General features: G+C 49.5%; 1 protein-coding gene across 2 annotated transcripts in view; it reads left to right on the forward strand.

The window, feature by feature from the left end:
- Positions 1–269: 269 nt before the first annotated feature.
- Positions 270–20998, forward strand: part of CSDC2 (cold shock domain containing C2) — a 29042-nt gene continuing 8313 nt past the window's right edge. The window contains exon 1 of one of the 2 annotated variants that reach the window (XM_073327205.1): positions 270–435. The gene's annotated coding sequence lies outside the window, so the exon portion shown is untranslated. Of the gene's footprint in view, positions 436–8317; positions 8529–20998 lie in introns of those variants that run through there. The other variant, XM_073327206.1, reaches the window with a different exon arrangement.

Here is a 20998-nt window from a genome sequence, read left to right on the forward strand (position 1 = left end):
CACCCTCTGCTATTCTTGGGTCATTCTCTGTTCCTCATAATCAGCCTCTTTCCCGGCAGTTTTCAGGGCTACCCCTCTTAGGTCATGTCATCTCTCTCGCACACCCCCAGCCCGAGTCATGCCTGAACTCTTGAGAGATGTGCTCCTACAAACCCCCCTATTCCCCCCCCCCCCGGCGCAAAAAATACATGTCTCTTTAAATCCAGAGCAGCCGTTATCATCATCATCCCTCCCACTTGTCCCCTCCATCCTCCCCGCCTCCCTCAGCATCCTGACGTCAGGAGTGTATAATGTGCGAGGCTCAGGGTGCAACCTCACACACGCCAAATATTTTCAATTCACCAGGAGCCGCCAGCAGCCCGACAAGAGGAGAGGGGGGGAGAAGAAAAACCCCGGAGCGAGGCTGAGTGCGACAGGACCGCTGCTGCCCGCAAGGTAATAGCGGAGCCTTCATCCGCTCTAGGCACGGAAGCTTTTTGTAAATTACAAGCTGCAGGAGGGGCTGTAATTGGCTAGGAGGGGAGGGGAAATGCCCCATTTGGTACCCTCTGGAATACTGCCGTGAGAGCCAGAGGTGTAGAGTGACTCATCCTGGGAGATTGAGGAGAAGGTGTCAAATTAAATGTGAATTAACTTTCCCCTCCTATTTCTCTCTCTCTCCTCTTCCCCTCCCCTCCCTTAAAACCAAAACCCTTTGGCATCAGCCGGAGTATTGTGTGTGTGATCTATTTTTTGTGTGCTGTGGGTGAATAGCTGTAGTTTTGCCATCGAAGGCTGGGATCAGCTGGGCTACGTCTCGTATCTACTCTGTCATTTTCGGGGCGGGGGGGGGAATGCGATTGGTTAAAACCTCTCCTTAATGATCTTTGAAAGAGGGTAGCTTTTTTTTTTTTTGACTGACTGACCGAAATTGTTTCCTGCAAACAGCAATTCCAGTCTCCAAAGGAGGAAGGAAGAGGGTGTATGGAAACATTAGCTTGAGGTATTAAAACAGCCACTCTTCCCATTAAAAAACAAGCTGGGTATCTTTTTTTATTATTATGCATATATTTATTTATTTATTTATTTAAATATAGACTCCATGATGGCTTCTCTTTCCAACCCCCACCTCTTTGGCACTGGTAGCTTGTTTGTTCTCTCTCCCACCACCAGCCCCCAAATCCAGTAGCCTAGCACTGACTAAGAAGGCTCTTATAATCTAGCTATAAAGGTGACATTTATATTTTACCATTAATCGAGCTGGTCTGTTGTAGACGTGGCTGCTCCTCGGAGGGGTAAGTGTGATCAGCTCAAGGGAGGGGAGCTTTAAATATGTAATCCAGTAAATGGTTTATTTATTTATCTTATTGTGATTCATCTCCCTAAAGGAGCATTTAACATCTAGGACATGTAAGTGAAAGTGCATTGCTTGTGATGTGATTTAACTCTTGGTTGCAGGACACTGTAACCAACCCAGGCAGGGATAAGAGGCTTTCATTAGCATTGGGTAGAGACAGCATTTATAAAAACCTGCCAGACACCAGAGCTCTGATCTGAAGAGGAGGGAGAAAGGAAGGAAGGAAGAAAGAATAAGGGTAGTCTGTAAACCAATGCAGCAGACCTGTTTATAATAAACTATGTATTTAATCACCACATTTCCCAGATGAATATCCATTAGAATAATCACCCAGGGGAGCAGTCCAGTCCAGTTCTCAGACCGGTGACCTTAAGTGGGTGTGTATATAAGGGGGGGAAATAAAAATGTAATTTTGTTACTGAACTCTGAGGACAAACTAATTGTATGTGGGTGTAGACCTATATGGAGAGAGATCTGTCTGTCTAGACAATTTGGGTTTTGGGGGTGTTAGACCAGCTTCATGAATGGCTCCAGGCCAGAATGCTGCTTTAACTTTTCTGTGCCCAGACTTCAGAGTAACAGCCGTGTTAGTCTGTATTCGCAAAAAGAAAAGGAGTACTTGTGGCACCTAAGTACTCTAAGGTGCCACAAGTACTCCTTTTCTTTGTGCCCAGACTACCGCTCTCTCATTGCCTGAGGCCAGGGTGTGCCAAGAATGCTTTCTAGCCTGAAGGAAATACACATGGTGGTCTCCAGTCTGGCAGCATGCTCCCTTTGATGCAGTAGTTGGGGAGGGGGGATTTTCAGTGAAATGTTGCAGGTATCAGCCCCTTCTTAAAATGTATCATCTTTATTAATGATCTGGAAGAGGTGGCAAATAGCACAAGGAAACTCGCGATGGTTCTAAACTGGGAGGAGTTGCAAACACTAGCGACCTAGATAAGTGAGAGAGATGGGCAGGAAATAACTAAATGAGATTCCAGAGGAAAAATAATCTGAAAGCAGCTAGTTTATGGAATAGGAGAAGCTAGGGAAGCAGGAATAGGAGAAGCTTGGGGAGCAGGAATGCTCAAACAGACCAGGGTGAGAGTGGACAGCACATTAGACATGAATTTGTGATGGGATATAACTACCCACCAAAAAAGCTGATGCAATTTGGGGTTGGATGTGCAGAGGCGTCCAATTAGAGAGCAAGAATGTAAAATAGTCCCATTTTAGTTGTCTTTGGTGCAATCACCCCTGAAATATTGTTATCTTCTGGGCACCTCCTTACCTGAAAGCTCTTGACAAGTTGGAAGAAATACAAAGAAGAGCAACAGAGATGATTAAAGGGCTGGAGGCATTGATTCACAGGGGCAGAGTAACTGAACTAGCTATATATACCCTAGCTTGGCTGAATGATAGCTGAGGGATTTTCTTTGCTCCTATACTGAGGGGAGGGTGGGAGGGAGAAAGGGGGGTATTATCTCTTCAAAAGCATCCTTCCCATATTTGGAGGCACCCAAAGGGTGTTTAGTTAAAGGAGGTCACAGCCAGCTCCCAGATGAATGTGTCTGTATTTAAAAGAGAGATTTTTGTTTGATAAATTGTGGGCGCTTCTGATCATTGGGATGAATGGGGTGCAGGGAACTCTGGATGAAAGCTGATGTGTCTACAGCCTCTCTTGAATAATTGAACTAGGTTTTTGCATATTCTTTGGTAGAACAAGTCTTCTTTTTTTCTATGTCAGTGATGCTTGGAAATGTTCCTTTCTTCTTTCTTGAAGAAGCTAAGGTAGCTGTCCCTTATGCTGCTGCAGGAGAGAGTAAAACTGCAGGGTTCAAGACTACTGCAGCGCTTTTAATGAAGTATAAGGGTTTGGTTTTTAATTAGAACACAGGCTGCTGAGCCTGGTCCCCCAAATGAGCTCAGAGTAGGAGGCCTATACGCTCGGGTCCTGGACTCAGATGGCTTTCACCTTCTCCTACTGTCCAAGCAAAGCCACGGAGCTTCTGTTCCCCTCCAAAGGGAGATGCCTGGGGCGAATGAGTCTGTCAGCAATGGGCAGGGAGCTGTACTGGAAAACCTCTTGACTTCCATCTTGCGGAGCTGCGTTGGTGCATGCAGCACTTGCCACGGGAGTGACCTGGATTCCCTTCCCCTGGGCAGGTCTGTCACTCGGATCTCTGTTGCCAAGGCCGGCAGAGGTTGAAACCCTTGTGAAGGAAGCACTCTTAGTCCCACGGCAGAGGTGAGCATGGCTGTTGGGGGTGTGGAAGAGGAGCAATACAAGGTGCTTTTCTCAACAACCCTCCTCCACCTTGCCTAATATGGATCTTACCCGTAAGAATGTGGCTGCTGGGATCCAAAGGGGAATCCTGCTGGGGAGGGGCATGAAATAGGCTTTCTCTGTGCTCCCAAGCCCTTCTGCATCTCCCTCGGGCAAGATGGGAAGAGCAAGGACTCTTCTCATCCTCTAGTGCAGGGGTTCTAAACCTTTTTCTTTCTGAGCCCCCCCACCCCAACATGCTATAAAAACTCCACGGCCCACCTGTGCCACCACTACTGGTTTTCTCCATATAAAAGCCAGAGCCAGCATTAGGGGGTAGCAAGCAGGGCAATTGCCTGGGGCCCCATGCCACAGGGGCCCCCAAACAGCTAAGTTTGGCTTCAGACTCGGGTGGTGGGGCTGATGGCCCTGAACTTCGGCCCCATGTGGTGGGGCTTTGGCTTTCTGCCCTAGGGAGTCTAACACTGGCCCTGCTTGGTGGACCCCCTGAAACCTGCTCATGGCCTCCCCCCAGGGGGCCCTGGACCCCTGGTTGAAAACCACTGCTCTAGTACATCTTTTCCATGACTTTAATTTCCTCCATTCCTTTGGTTGTGGTGGGGTTTCAGATTAGGTTGTGGTCAGTATGACTATCCCATAGTGACCCATTGTGCTAAGGTTTCCACCCTGGCTTACTTTTGAGCAGACTATCCCATGTCTTGGGACCCTTAACGGGTCTCTGGAATTGGGGAGGGGCCCTCCTGTCTCTCTGTTTCAGGGCATGTGGATTGCTTCCTTGCAGCAGAGGTGGATTTGGAAAGGAGGGTCCCTTCCCTGCTTGTATTTGTCTTGTGGGCATCAATGAGACTGCTGTCATGAGGTGTCCTGGCATCAGTAGTGCCTGACATAAACTTGGGCACTTGAATGGTCCAGTGGGCATTAGCTTCATGGCACTGCTGTGTGAAGCTGGATGCTGCCCTGTGGATTTGGGGATATGTGGTGAATACCATCTGTAATTGCAGATGAGATGGAACGTAATCCCACCTGGCATTCTCTCCTCAGCCTTGCCAAATGCACACGCTCCTCAAGAGGAGACCCTGAGACACAATCTCTAGTGGTGGGAAGGCTGGACTAGGTGATGCCCTTTGGGCCCCATCAGTGTTGCTATTTGACTGGCAAGACACCAGGGCCAAGCTAAAGGAGGGTGGTTTCTCCAGGGCAATGGAGATGTAAGGACCCACGGATGCCATGGTCCCCCAGCATGGAAAGCAATATCTGCCAAAAACACCCCACTTACACATGGCTCTGTCCCTTCTCCATTGCCCTCCCACCTCCTGCTGGCCTGTGAGAGATAAGGATGCCAACCCTCCAGGACTGGCCTGGAGTCTCCTGGAATCAACATTGATCTCCCAGTAAGTATTGAAACCAATCAGCGAGATTTTAATAGGATATTTTAAGAAAATGACATTCCGTTGGGGGGGGGAGGGAGGAAAATCTCCCAGAATAGTTTCAGTCAGAGTTGGCAACCCTAGTGGGAGAATAAACTTGAGTCTGAGATGTGCTCTCCAAGCACATACTCACCTAATCGAATTGTCCAATAACTTGCAGGCATAGGTGGAGGGGTAAAACTTGAGTCACCACTAAGGTGCTAATTAAGAGATAGTGCCTGAAAAGGTTGCTGTTGCCCAGATTATGAACCCCTAACTAGGGAGGGTGGAGGTGGAAGAATCCTATGGCCCCCCCGTTAGAAAAATATTGATCTGCCAGGAGATTTATGGGCTTCTTATTGTGCAGCAGCTTGATCTTGAGAGATTAGCTGTATGTAGAATGCTTTGCAGACAGAGGTGACATGGGGGGCGTGTGAACCCAGGTGCTCCCCCAGATTTCTGCCTTCCATTTAGCTCTTGGGGGAGACGGGTGCACCCCACCATTTGAAAACCATCTCCTGCCAGGAGCTGGTGGATTGGAAGTTGGTGGGAGCTGCGCAGGCTGTGGGAGCCAGGGCGCTGGCTGGCTGCCTGGCATCCCTCCCTGCTGGACTGCTTCTGCATGGCTGGGCACTCCCCAGGTAGGGCAGGCAGCACAGCTCTGAGCTGCACCCTGATGCATTTTTGCCTATTCCCCTGAAGGAGCCCGGCCCCTGCCTGTGGAGGCAGGCTCCAATGAGATGCTCCCTGAGGAGCTTGCTCACTGCTGCCCTAATGCTCTTGACTCTGCTGCTGTTCCTTAGCCCAGAGGCAATGGGTGGGGCAGTCACATACCCCACCCTCCAAATCTTGAAATTGTGCTCCCGCCCATCATCAAGAGCGATGTGTCATCTCTGTTTGCAGATTACGCCGGGGGGAATACTGCGCACACGCAGAATTCATGTGCCATGCAGAATTTTTCCCCCCGCATTCTGCTGGAGCAGTGCAGTAGTTCTGCCTTTCACCCACCAGGGGCTGCTGTGGCACCAGAACAGAGAGCACTCACTCCGGGCCAGTCCCAGCTGTGGACAGGGGAAAGAAGAGATTGCCTTCCTCACAGTGCTCTGCTCATGGGGCCAGGTCAGGAGGCGCGGGGTCTGCTGGGGAGTCACAGACTGGGGTCAGAAGGGCGAGTGGGGGCAGTGGTGCTGGAACAATTTGTACTCTGTGTGTGTGTGGGGGGGGGAGGCAGTGAATCAAACTGTAAACCCTGTATATGATGGAAACCTCTTCAAGCCAGGGGGTGCTTCAGCACCTATGTTCAAGCACCAAGGAGTGTGTGTGTGTGGGGTGCAACAGACTGGGGTGGGGACTGAATGGGAGTAGGGGTGCAGGGACACATGGAGCTGGGGCACTCTGGGGCTGGGGGGCGTCACATGCTGCCTGGCACTCAGGGGCTGGCAGCCGTGGGGGTGGGGCCTCTGGGCTCCGGCAGGGCCTCAGGTGGGAGGAGCAGGGCCTTGGGCGGGGGCTAGCCTCCCCGACCAGGCGGGCCACCTGCTGCCCAGATGCAGATATGCCTGACTGAACGAGAGAGGCTAGGGGTCAGCCAGCATCTGCTCAGTGGAGGCTCCCTAACAAGCCCTCCCCGTCCCCCCCAAAACCTGTTCCTTACTTCTCCCACCTACATCCAACAACCCTGTAAGTTCACACCCAGGCTCCTTCCCAGCAATTACTTGCCTCTCCCACAGCTCCTCCGTTATCCCTGACTTCCAAGCCTTTACACCGCTTCTGAGGTATGTGGGAAATATGGTTCTGTATTGGAGAAGACTTGATGTCCAGCAAAGTCTTGGCTGGGTCCATTACAGGATCCATGAGCCAGAACCACACATCCTTCTCTTTAGAAGACCTCTTCCGAAAGACCAACAAAAATGAACTTTAAATAAATTATTACCCAGAGTTCTGTATGAATAGGCCTAGTAGGGAATCTACTTGTCAAAAAACATTTCCTGAATCTCTTGTGTTGTCTGTATTGTTACAGATGTACTTGCTGACAGGTATTTTGAAATAAATTACCAAAATAATTGAAACTGGCATGATTTATATTGTTGTTTTGACAAATAAAATATGCAGAATTTTGCCAAATTTTAAAATACTGTGCACAGAATTTTTAATATCTTGGTGCAGAATTTCTCCAGGAGTAGCAGCTGTAAAATGCCATGGGAATGCTGAGCGCTACTTTACGTCCCATCAGCTGCTGTGGGGCTCTTTCTGTGACGGCCTCAATCTCTGCCTCCAGTGGCTCTTCCATGTTCTCACAAAATGTCCCTTCAGCCCATCCACCCAGTCCAGGGACAAGAAGCTTGCATGGGAGAGTCCTAGTTGTCATGGGTCTGCCCCACAGCCTCATGAAACAACTGAAGAATCCCAAAGAAGTGACAACACAGAGATTGAAGTGTCACATGATGAGGTGTCACAAGGAACAGGTGGGAGATGCTAATCAAAAACAGCGTTGGCTCTGCCAGCAACTTCCGGTGTTTCCTTCCCAGCTAATGCAGATATTTGTGCCTCTTGGAATGAGCTTTTTCCTCCCCAACACTTGGCTTCTCCTTCTGCCAGAACTTGCTTGTGATGTTCCTCTTGGTCAGCCACAGAAGTGGTTGTGATGTTACAGGCATTGTGTTGCGTGACTGCCCTGCAGGGTTGACTGGGGGAAGGCAGAGAAGGTAGGACTTCAAGGGAGAGGAAGAGACTTGGGCGATGGGGAAGATAATCCTTTTGCTACATTTGCTCAGATATTGGCATTTGAAATTAAAGGGAAATGATGCTACAATAATCCCAAATGCCGAGCAGGCGGAATACACAGGGATTGTTTTTATATAAATGTTAAGTTTTGTCATTATATCGTGGCAGGGGTTGTGTGGCTTGAGGAGTGTGACTGCCAGTGACAATCCAACAATGTCTTAGGAGGGGAAGTGACAATTAGAACCCACAGGAGGTGGGGTTAGGCCAACAGAATATTATCTGATTTGGAGTCGGGCCAGGATCTTATTGTAAACAACCCTAATTTTGAGAAGTGCCCTGAGATCTGTAATGACTGCCAGTGACCAGAGCCCTGGCTTCTCATTCTTTGTAAAAGACTGGGGCAGAGGTAAGCAGGCTTCTGCTGTGGTCCAGTCCATTTTGGAGTCTTGTCTCTTGGGTCCCCAGTCCCTGCCTCTCTGCGTGTCAGGTGGCAGCAATCCCTGGCTGTGTCACGCAGCGGTGCGTCCGGGGGTTGACGGATACCCCTCCTTCAGCCTTCTGTGCTGTTTTGTAGCATGCTGGGTGGTGTTTCACAGAGATAGGAAGCTGTCCCTCTGCCAGAGCTGGGCTCAGTGTTGTGTGTGGGAGGGGAGGTGAACATACATAGGAAGGGTGGAGGGGCCGTCTTAGGCCACAGGATCAGACAGGAGGGAGGCAACGCTGTTCCTGGGGCACAAACCAGCCTGGGGGATCAAGACTTGGATCCAGCAAGAGCCTGGCAGAAGCAGAGGAGGTGAGAAATTGCTGCTGCGGGGGCTGATCTGAAAACCAGGGGCAGCCGGGTGGGAGGGGGGAGAGAAAGGCAGGTGTTGGCTTAAAGTCTAGGAACAAAGAGGATCATCCAGTGAGGCTTGTTTGCAGACTCCCTTAGCGATGGAGTCTCCAAGTATAAGGGTCCGATAGACAATCTGGTGGTGCCCTTTGTGAGACTCTTGGCAGGGAGAGGACAAGCCCTCAATGGGAGTGGGTCACTGGAGGGCACTGATAGTCCAAATGAGAGCTCAGGGACAGTTCTGAGGCAGGCTGGCTGCATTGAAACAAGCTGCCTAAGCTGGTTTGTGGCACAAAGTAATGAAGTGCCATTATCCAGCAATGAGAGACATGCCACTTCTTGGAGATCACTGTACGCCCCAGGAAATCCAGCTTGCTCTTCTGATCTCTCCTCCGCACCTCTTCCTGAGTCTGAGGGCAGGATCTGAGTGCGGGGGCAGAGGGAGCCCTCGGACACTGTTAGAGTTTGGATGCCAGAAGAAGGGTGGGGTGGGAGCAGTCAGTTTATTTCAGACTGATCTGAGTGATCTCCCAGTGTGGGAGATCTTGGGGCATTCAAAGCTCCTTCATTTAGTCTGACATCCCCCATGGGGCTGCTTCTTGCACTGAGGGACTCTGTGTGTGTGTGTGTGTGTGAGAGAGAGAGAGAGAGAGTGCAGGATACCAGGCCCTGCACCTGCCTCCAGTTAGTTCTGGTCCCTCCTGGTCCCTCCATACTGGAAGTGTGCCTGACTAGCAGAGGGTGGAGGGCGTTGTCGGGGGGGCTAGGACTTGTCTGTATGTGCACAACACGATTTCAGCCTTGATTACTGCACTGCCTTGCTTCCTGCGGGGCTTAGGGCAGGCAGGGAAGGTGCTCTGTTGGGATTGTGCCACTCGCTGCTGCACACGTCCTCCCTGTGACATAGCCTTTTTCTGCCTCTGCTGCCCAAAGAGAAGGTCGTACGTTGCTCTGGATGGCTGAGGGGACTAATACGACACCCAGCCTGTTGCTTCTCGGCTGCTGGCTCAAGTGACCCCCGAACTGGCAGTGACTCAAAGCTGCTGGCTGTTCTATGGTCCATGTGTAATGACTTGTGGTGGGTTGGAGGGGGTGTCAGCTAATTTCCTAGCAGACAAGGGTCCTCATTATAAAGAGCCACTGTGTCTCAAGCAGGCGCTGTGCAACCTTCCTTGCGCAGCTCTGCCAATGCATTTCAATTGTGAGCTGCAGCATCCCCTGCTATTGCAGACCTGACACTGTCCTTGCATCTGCCAATATAGCTCCGTCTAGACATCTGGAAGGTGCAGATCTGTGGTGTCTAGGCACCAGAATAGGAATGAAGTGATGCAAGAAAATTAGCATAAGAGACTCCAAAGCAGAAAACTCTGTAGTGCAGGTGACTATGTCCCTTTCTGCTATTCTAGCCCTGAGGCCGTGCTCTTCCTCCACCCAGCACTCTCAATGCACTTTGGCTAATCTGTGTTCCTTACTGAGGCTCCCCTCTAGGTCTGCCAGTGTGCTGCTGTTTTACCCCAAGCAGGGCTGGTCAGACGGTTGATCAAAGCTTTTTTGACTAAAAGAAAAGGGAGCTCAGCGAGAGGGTTCTGTTTTGGGTCCAAAGAGGGCTGGAGTAAGATATTGTGCCCTGATAGCCCCACGCCATGGGGCCTCTCATAGTTCTGCCCCTGTGGCCTCACCCCCACTTGGATTGGTGAAGGCAGGGGCGGGCCCCACTCCCTTCCCAGAGAGACAGGGGCAACAATATGGGGCCTCTTCTTCCCCACCTTGAGAGGACAGCAGGAATTCTGTCTTTGCCCTCTGGAGAAGCTGGGGTGGCAGGCTGGGGTCCCCCTGGTACTTAACTCAGCAGCCAGGATCTACCTGCTTGGGTGAAAGGGCAGGGCCCCTTACACTCTTTCCTGTCATAACCATAATCCCTTATTGGGGTATGTTAGCAGGGTTCTTCCAGAGCTGGCTGAGAAGCTCGGGGCAGTTCACACTTCTCAGAGCCACTGTTTCAGGATGGTGGCAGACTCCAGCAGATGTCTCTAGATTGCTAAATGTGACCCAAGCATAACAAACCATAAGGGCTAGAAACTCTTATTACATCAACAGGGCAGCTTTTTTTAATCACATGACTCCAGAAACAGGGACCCTAGATGCACCTCTGTAGTGCTGCTGTCTTAATCTGGCTGTCGGGCTAAATCCACATCTGATCAGGTTTCAGAACTGGTGTGCTCTTGGGTCTCTGAATGTGTGCTGTAGCTCTTAGAATGGAGCAGGCCAGAGGAGGATGTACGGCACCATTTTGTAGCAACTGCTGCTTCCTCTAGGGGAGAAGGAAGTAGAAATAGTCCCCTCTGCCGACTGTAGGAGCCAGAGGGCTCTGGTGCAATCTTTGGAGTGACACTGCAAGAAGTTACCTAATCCTGATGTTTCATTTCAGTGGAACTAGATGACATTCTACAAACAGTCAAAAAGTCTTTTCCCCCTCCACCCGCGAATGCTGTGATGTGAGCCAGACTGGTTCCAATGAGAGGAGAATGGTAGGAGGCAGGAAAGCTGGATGGGGCTGGGAGAAGTAGGTGACCAGACAGCAAGTATGAAAAATTGGGACGGGGTAGGGGGTAATAGGAGCCTATATAAGAAAAAGACCCCAAAATCGGGACTGTCCCTATAAAATTGGGACATCTGGTCACTCTCGGGAGAAGGGATAGCATCACAAATTTGTGGCCATTTGGAACTTTCTTGTCTCTCTGCTGCACACCATGACTATTCAGACCGTCCTGGGGATGATGGGGGAAGAAGGCTGATCATCCTGCTCCAAAAGCACAGCCCCCTATGTCTGAGCTAAAGGACTCTCCACAGATAGTTAGCAGTATAAGGCCTATGACACATCATCATACTCGGAGCTTAAGGCCAGAAGGGACCCTCAAGGTCAGACTAGATGCTTTGCTGTGTATCACAGGCCACCAGCACCCTCACACTACGTCTACCACTGAAATTAAACCAAAGTATTACTGACCCCACAGGAGACTGGCAGAGACCCTGGTTTTTTTCCACCTTCCTCTGCAGCATGGGGTACAAGTCACCATTTACTCTAGTTTAAACTTGCAAGTAGAGTCTCCGTAACCTGAAGTCTTTAAATCATGATTTGAGGACTTCAGTAACTCAGCCATAGATAAGGGTCAGTCTATTACAGGAGTGGTGGGTGAGGTTCTGTGGCCTGAAATGTGCAGGAGGTCAGCCTAGATGATCATGATGGTCCCTTCTGGCCTTAAAATCTGAGAGTAGACTCTTATGTGCCAGAAGCAGAGATTAGGAGAGACGGAGGTGCACAATGTCAGGGACATGATTGTGAGGTATATACAGATAATCCTGGCAAATGACCTGCACCCACCTCTACAGAGGAAGGTGAAACCCCCACCCCCAAGACCCTGGGTCCCTGCCAAAATTCCTTCCCAACCCTGCCAAAATTCCTTCCCAACCCAGTTAGGCCCTGAGCATATGAGCCAGAACCAGCCAGCCACGCACCTGAGAGAGAATGCTTGGTACCACCTCAGAGCCCTGGGCTGGCTCCACCCATCCAACGTCTCAGCTCCAGTGGTGACCATCCCTGATGCTTCAGAGGAAGGCGATTAAAATAAAACCCTCACAGAATACATTGTATGGTGTGTGTGTGTGTGTGGGGGGGGATCCCTTCCTGAGCCCGACAGGTGACCTGCTGACACCATGATGCATGAGCTTTAGGAACATAAGACATCAACTGGACGTGAGCCCCTGGGGCAGCTGAGCCCTCTCCCCTGCCATTACAATCAGCCCCATTTTACAACCGCACTCAGAAATTTGTCCAGCACTCTCCTAAAGCTAGTTGAGTGGTTTGCCCCCACAACTCCTATTCAGAGGCTGTTCCAGAACCTCGCCCCTCGGGTGGTAGAAGCCTTCGTCTAATCTCGAGTCTGAATTTTGTTCATGGCAGGTTTATACCCATTTGTTCTTGTGCCATCATTGTCCATTAGCTTAAAAAGCTCTTCACCCTCCCTGGTATTTACCTTCCCCTTCCCTGGCAATGTATTTATAGTGATCAAGCATATTCTCTCTCAGCCTTCTTGCTAGACACAGCAAGCCAAGCTCTTCCAGTCTCCATTCCCCTGGTCATCCTAGTAACTCTTCCCTGCACCTGTTCCAGCTTGAATTCATCTTTCCTGAACGTGGGTGACCAGAACTGTATGCGCTATTCCACAGGAGGGCTCACCAGAGCAAGGGCATTAATACTGCTCCACCAATCAATTCTGGTTCCACCTAGCAGAGGGCAGCGCTAGGCATTGGCACCACCCGGTTCATCACAACAGGAAGTCGGTGAAGGGGATAAAGAATTTGGAAGGGGTGGTGGGATGGCTGGGATGCCGGGGAAGGGCCATAGAATGGTCTGGGGTAGTTAGGAACGTGGCGAGGAAGCCACCAAAGGGGGCGGGAGTGATGATGAGTTGTGACCCCTGCCTGCCATAGCTGTGCCGGCAAAAGCCTCTTGTGTCAGGGTGACTATAGCACAGCTTTGCCAGTACAGCAGTGCCCACGTTAGAATCCCTCTGCTGGTATGCTGGGCATAGGCCAGGCCCGCTTCCTCGAATGAGAGCAGCACGGCCTCAGTATTCAGGACCCACAGAAGCTGAGTAAAAGGTTTGGGGGGGATCACAAGTGGCAATGGCCGTTGTTCAGATGGGAAGTGGTTAAGGCATGGATACAAGGTCTGCTGGGGCAGAGCCAGGATGAATGCTGGCAGCGTTCTGGCTCAGCAACTTGCAGAGAAAACAAAACCTGTGGGAGGAGCGGGGGAGTCTGCTCCACTCGGCTTCTTTCTTCCTGAAACTGGAACTAATCTAGAAAACTTCCCCAAAGCCCTCTGCACCTTCTCTTTTCAGAGTGGAGGGGAGGGGACCCCCTTTATCCGTGCACCAAGGACTCTGTTCCTTCCTCTGGAGGCTATGCACGAGTTTGGAACCGAATTTCAAACCTCTGGGTTTCCTAGGGTGTTAAATGAGCCCAGCTGAAGGTGCTGGTGGTTTAATTGCAAATTGGGGGGGGTGGAGCTAGGCTAGCCTTTCAAAGCCTCGTTCCCCAACACACACAAACCGCACCTACTCATGAGCCCCCCTAAGCCAGGTGGTATCTTTCTCTCACCCCTCCCCTGGACAAAAGTGACTTTTCCTTCTGGAATCTGACAGCATCATGTTCACAGCCTTTGTACAACTGCCCTGCTTCCCATGCCCACAGCATGGTGCAAGTGCTTTGGAGGATAGGATTAACATTCAAAATGATCTGGACAAACTGGAGGAATGGTCTGAAGTAAATAGGATGAAATTCAATAAGGACAAATGCAAAGTACTCCATTTAGAAAGGAACAATCAGTTGCACACATACAAAATGGGAAATGACTGCCTAGGAAGAAGTACTGTGGAAAGGGATCTGGGGGTCATAGTGGATCACAGCTAAATATGAGTCAACAGTGTAACACAGTTGCAAAAAAAGCAAACATAATTCTGGGATGTATTAGCAGGAGTGCTGTGTTGTAAGCAAGACACGAGAAGTAATTCTTCTGCTCCACTCCACTCTAATTAGGCCTCAACTGGAGTATTGTTCTGGGCACCACATTTCAGGAAGGATGTGGACAAATTGGAGACAGTCCAGAGAACAGCAACAAAAACGATTGAAGGTCTAGAAAGCATGACCTATGAGGGAAGATAGAAAAAATTGGATTTGTTTAGTCTGGAAAACAGAAGATTGAGAGGGGCCATAACAGTTTTCAAGTATGTAAAAGGCTCTTACAAGGAAGAGGAAGAAAAATTGTCCTATCCTTAGAGGTCAACCAGAACAAGAAGCAATGGGCTTAAATTGCAGCAAAGGAGGTTTAGGTTGGACATTAGGGGAAAACTTCCTAACTGTCAGAGTGGTTAAGCACTGAAATAAATTGCCCAGGGAGGTTGTGGAATCTCCATCATTGGAGATTTTTAAGAGCAGGTTGGACAAACACCTGTCAGAAATGCTCTAGATAATTAGCAGGGGACTGGACTAGATGACCTCTCGAGGTCCCTTCTAGTTCTATGATTCTATGCTGGACAGCTACTCATGTGGAGCATGTCCTGGAAATCCGCTTACCCCCACGGCATGGTCACTTTTATCCTAGCTGGTGCCAGTTAAGTTCTGTTTGGGATGATTTCAGGCATGTGATCAGATAAAGCTAATACATTCTTCTCTGGCATATCCACAGTGCTGCTACCTCTGAAGGGGTCTACCGCACCAGAGACCTAGGAGTCACTCATTCGCTACTGCAGAGCAAAGGTCTTTGAGCGGGACCATGGCAGCAGTTTAAATGCAGTGCCATAGAACGGTCTGAGGTGTGAAATGAACCCCAGCTCCAACTGAAATTGCCATTGGGATTTGCCCAGGGCGCCCCTCCACTTGGGAAGTGCCGAGCACTCCCCACATGATACAGTGAATGCAGCTTAAAAACAAAACAACCCCCGAAGTGATGCATCCACCACAGCTGCCTCCTGATGACATCACATAGACACATCAAACAGAGGCAACCGAATTGCCCAACAGGATAGAAATGTACAAAAATAACCCCTCTAAATGCCTCTTGCGCCATCAGAGCGAGCACTACTGTGCAATTGGACCGAGTGCCAAAACAGTTGAGATCACACTCACATGGTGATTTCAAAATGACTAAACAACTAGCTCTCTGGGATCCTGATAATGGCTCTGATTCTGATTTCAGCTGTGGCCAGATCGCCCACAACAGTATCGGATTTCTCATTCTTAGTGTAAAGTCCGGCATCTGAGTGTTGCCTACTCTTGCAATTTAATTGCTTGTCTCTCCGAATTTGCTGTCTGTCTTAAAGCTCTGCTTTACATGAGACTTTCTAGCCTTTGTGGCAGCAGACAGAAGCTTGAGAACATGAACCCTAAAGGTTTAAAAACACAAGGCCACCCCCCCCCCAATTTTTAAACCTCTCATATTATGCCAATCTCACGATTCCTGATCTTTTGAATGTGTGGGGTTGGCATTCCTGCATATATAGAATCACAGAACTGGAAGGGACCTCAAGAGGTCATCTAGTCTAATCCCCTGCACTCAAGGCAGGACTAAGTATTATCTAGACCAGGGGTCAGCAACCTTTCAGAAGTGGAGTGCCGAGTCTTAATTTATTCACTTTAATTTAAGGTTTCACGTGCCAGTAATACATTTCAAAGTTTTTTCGAAGGTCTCTCTCGATAAGTCTATATAGTATATAACTAAACTATTGTCGTATGTAAAGTAAACAAGGTTTCCAAATGTTTAAGAAGCCTCATTTAAACTTAAATTAAAATGCTGATCTTACGCCGCTGGCCTGCTCAGCCTGCTGCCAGCCTGGGGTTCCATTCACCTAGGCCGGCAGCAGGCTGAGCAGGGCCTGCAGCTGGGACCCCGGCTGGCAAGCCAGAACCCCAGACCGGAAGTGGGCTGAGCGGGCCGGCGGCCGGGACCCCAGACCAGCAGTGGGCTGAGCAGCTCAGCCTGCTGTCACTCAGCCCGCTGCTGGTCTGGGGTTCCTTTTGCAGGCTCCTGCCAGCCAAGGTCCCGGCTGCTGGCCCCACTCAGCCCGCTGCTGGTCTGGGGTCCTGGCCCTGCCCACGTAGAGTGGGTACATACCTACCTTCTCCCTGGTTCTAGCCATTCTCTTCCTCTCTCTCTCTCTGCATTGAGCTGAGGGTGGGAGTGCACTGAGCACAGGGCTGGGGGTGAAGGAGCAGGCTGGGGGTTGGGGTGTAGGGTCTGGCCAGGAGCTAGAATGAGGGAGGGGGCTCAGGGTTGGGGCTGGACGTTTGAGTGTGGAGTGCTCACCTGGGCAGCTCCCATTTGGTGTGAGGGGTGCAGGTAGGAATGTGGGGTGTGTGTGTGTGCAGGAGCTCCCGTTTGGTGCTCAGGGTGGGGGTGAGACTGTGGTGGGTGCAACAGTCAGGGCATGGGGTTGGGGGGCTGTGTATGTATGGGGGATGCAGGAGTCAGGGCAGGAGGCTGGGGGTGTGTGAGGAGGGTGCAGGAGTCAGGGTAGAGGGCTGGGGTCCTGCGGGCGGTGCAGGGGTCAGGGCAGAGAGCTGTGGGGGTGGACTAGGGTCATGGGGGTGCTCCCAGCCCCCTGCCCAGAGCAGCTCACGAGCAGGGGGCTGGAGGGGATATGCCCTGACTCCAGCCCCCTTCCCCAAGGCCTTGTCCCCACCTCTTCTCCGTCTCCTCCCTGGAGCCCCGAGCACGCTGCGGCTCCACTTCTCCCCCTCCTGCACAAAGGCCATCAGCTGATTGGCAGCAGGGAGGGAGAGGAGGTGGGGCAGGAACCCAGCATGCTGGGAGAAGAGGCGGGGGAGGGGGGAGCTTGCCTGCCCTGCAGCAGCAGCTGGCAGGACCAGGCTTCTTCACCCTGCCCCCGCGGGGGGGCGGGGGGCAGCGGAGAAGAGTGGGCTGGGCGGGCAAGATTTTTAAAGGCACGCTGCTGCCTCCTGGGGTCCCGGCCTGAGTTCGGCAGTGGGCTGAGCAGTGCCAGCGGCTGGAACCCGGCAGGCAGCAGTGTGCCGTCTTTGGCATGCGTGCCATAGGTTGCCGACCCCTGATCTAGACCATCCCTGATGCTGTTTGTTCAATCTACTCTTAAAAATCCCCAATGATGGAGATTTCACAACCTCCCTAGGCAATTTATTCCAGTGCTTAACCACTCTGACAGTTAGGAAGTTTTTCCTAATGTCCAACCTAAACCACCCTTGCTGCAATTTAAGCCCATTGCTTCTCGTCCTATCTTCAGAGGTTAAGAACAACAATTTTTCTCCCTCCTCCTTGTAACAACCTTTTGTGAACTTGAAAACTGTTATCATGTCCCCTTTCACTCTTCTGTTTCTCCAAACTAAGCAAACCAATTTTTTCAATCTTCCCTCATAGGTCATGTTTTGTAGACCTTTAATCATTTTTGTTGCTCTTCTCTGGACTTTCTCCAACTTGTCCACATCCTTCCTGAAATGTGGCACCAAGAACTGGACGCAATACTCCAGTTGAGGCCTAATCAGCATGGAGTAGAGTGGAAGAATTACTTCTTGTGTCTTGCTTACAATACTCCTGCTCATACATCCAGGAATGATGTTTGCTTGTTGACTCATATTTAGCTTGCAATCCACTATGACCTCCAGATCCCTTTCCACAGTACTGTTTCCTAGGCAGTCATTTCCTATTTTGTATATGTGCAACTGATTGTTCCTTCCTAGTGGAGTACTTTGCATTTGTCCTTTTTGAATTTCATCCTATTTACTTCAGACCATTTCTCCAGTTTGTCCAGATCATGCGTCTTTCTGAAGAGCCACCTGACATCAGCAGGCATAGAGGAGTTTAAAATCTGCATTGAAACCTTTACAGTGGGAAACTAGAGAGAGAAACTACTTCCGTCTGTGCAAGGTGGATTGAGTAACATCCGGGGAAACAAACACTGTGCTCCCAAAAAAGGGAATCAGGGTGTGGAGTCAACTCTCAATATCCACTTCTGCTCTGTGGTTCAAATCAAAATGAATTGTTAGTGTTAGCATTAGCATTATGTTATTATCTACTGCCCTGACTGAGATGGGGGGCCCAGTTGTGCTAGACGCTGTACAGCAACACAGAGTCCTTGTTCTGAAGAACTTACTTTGTAAATGGCTGAGGCAAAGGGTAGGAGGGGAAATGGAGGCACAGACAGGGAGGTGAAGTGACTTTCCTGGGGTCACGCAGTAGATCAGTGGCAGAGAGGGCAGGTCAATGTTGTATTGCCAAGTCCCAGGAAAAGCACAACTTTTCTAAAGCAATAAACTGATGCAGGTTTATTTAAAAGTTGGAATCTCTCTGGCTCAGTTAAGATGTTCTGTGCCTGGGCATGGCCAGGCAGAGCAGGGAGTCTGGTGAATAGTCACTCTGCAGCATGTTTCCCTTGGAAAAACATAGAATCACAGAAATGTAGGGCTGAAAGGGACCTTGAAAGTTCATCTAGCCCAGCGCCTTGCACTGAGGCAGGACCAAGGATCCTAGATAACCCCGACAGGTGTCTGTCCAGCCTGTTCTTAAACACCTCCAGTGATGGGGGGTTCCACAACTACATTGTGACTTTCTATTGCCTGAGTATCCTTGAGGGGCCCTTCCGGGGCTTTCCAGCATATGGAAAATGACTGGGTAAGCCCCTGATAGAAGAGGAAGGATGGTGCACGGGTACCTCATCTTACAGAACCATCACTAGATTCTGTTCTAGCTCTTTCTTTCTGGTGTGGGGAAAAATAACTTGAGACGATTAGCTTAGCAGTAGGAGATTAAGTGGGAAGGCAACGGAAATGGAGAAGTCTGTTAAAAGAAAGAGGTGGTGACAACAATGTAGTTGAAGTCAATGCCAGTTTGTGAGGCACAGCGTGAATCTGGGATGACAGAACAAAAACGGAGAGGATTCTATTCAATCGAACAGCTTCCATGGGGTTTACTTTCCTTTGGCTAATTTTGAGTTTGGCCCGTTCTACGTGCCTTGATGTTCACAAAGCTTACGGCAATGGGTTGGGAGGGAGGATAAAGGTTTGTTTCCTCCAACAGCAGATACATTTCTGAATGCTAGTATAAAAACTCTTATTTGTATTCCGTTAGCACGTAGATCCCAGCAGAGACGGGGAAGCATTGTGCCCATACTCACCTCTTGAATCCAAAATCTTGGGATTTAGAAAAAAATGGGAGAGATTTTCAAAAGTGCCAAAGAGATTTGGATGCTCAACACCCACTGAAAACCAACGGGAGTTTTGCTCCTTAGGCTAGGTCTACACCAGAAAAGGTGTGTTGGTATAGCTATGCTGGCAAACCCCCCTGGGGTGGATGCAGCTTAAATTGGCAAAGGAGTGTTTTTGCCAGTAGAGCTTATACTGGTTCCCAAAGCAAAATAAGCTACACTGATAAAAGCACTTTGTGGTGTGCTGGAATGTAATAACAGTAGAAAATGTCAGAATAACTGGCTCCAATGGAATTATTTAATCAGAGATTCATACAGCACTGCACAGGATACAGAAAGAAAACGTCTTCCCATCCCCTGTAGATAGTGAAGAGAGGGTAGTTGGGCCCTTCCTCTGTACCTGCTGGAATGCTGGCAGCGTTCATTCCCAGTCTAACTCCCCAAACCTCTGTCTCTTTATAGGGTGTGAGACAAAGAATTTTTCCCTTTTTGGAGGGAAAAATACTTTCCCATGATTAGTTTCACCCTGTTCTGCTTTTGATACCTTATCTGAACTAATTACTTATGGCGTTTCTGTCATGGCTGTCCCAGGTTCCATGGCTGAGTTAAACTAAAGGGCTTTCTGATCTGGTCATTATTACTGACAGCTGTGGCAACTGGCAGTTCTTAATGAGTTTAAAGACACCTTTCAGTGGGTCATTATTTCACCCCTTACAGAAAACGTTTGCAATCACAAGTACCTCTTATTGCTCAGAGAACATAATTAGATGGCAAGCACTCCTTACCAATTACCCAGTCTTATTTATTATAACATACTTCTGTAGGTACCTTTCATTAGTTCTGAGGGGTCCCTTCCCTGGGTGTCTGGCTATATTAGTAAAGTCAGGGTAAAAGATTATACACATTCCATTACTGAATTCAGTGTTTCCTTCACCCATTAGGTTCGATTGAAGGACAAAGTACTTTTCCATTTCAGTAGATATAAGGCACTAAATATATTGATTCACAACATAAAAGGGACTTTGGTTAGCATATAACAATTATGAGAGTTTAACACTATAAATCATAAAGTGAATATTTACTACCAACTTTTATGCTGGTACAAACACTGCTACACTAGGCCTTTTGCTGGTATAGAAATGTCACACAAAAATCCCACCCCTGACTGAATTTACTGTACTCGCAAAAGTTTCAAGCATAGCCCTGGCCTAAATCACATCTGAAAAGTCCCACCCCATAGGTCTAACCAGTGGGAGTTACCTGTAGCTCTGTTCTATATGATGAGATTTTCAAAGCCTACTAGGGGACTTAGTTGCACAGCTCACATTAATTGCAATGGGGGTAGTGGAGCTAAATCCTCCTAAATTTTCCCTACAACTTGCCTAGTGAATTCCTCCCCAGCACATATATAGCGAATATCTGAAGGTTCCTTCAAGCAGAAGTGACAAGGTTTTGATCCCTGCCGCAGCTCTGACTCTCAGCAGTAAAGGAATTGGAGACAGGTCCCTCAAGACGACAGCAAAGTCAATAAAATTGAGTCAAATGGGCAGCCAGCGGGAGTTCTTGCAGCTCCATCCAGCCTAGTAGCTTTTTGGGTGGGGCCCATCTCTCCAACAACATGGGGCCCTGCACCAGCAGCCACAGACAGATATTTTCTAACCACAAGGGGGGGAAGACCTTGATTTTTTTTTCCAC

The sequence above is a fragment of the Lepidochelys kempii genome, chromosome 1 (genome assembly GCF_965140265.1).
Source record: "Lepidochelys kempii isolate rLepKem1 chromosome 1, rLepKem1.hap2, whole genome shotgun sequence".
Classification (NCBI taxonomy): domain Eukaryota; kingdom Metazoa; phylum Chordata; order Testudines; family Cheloniidae; genus Lepidochelys; species Lepidochelys kempii.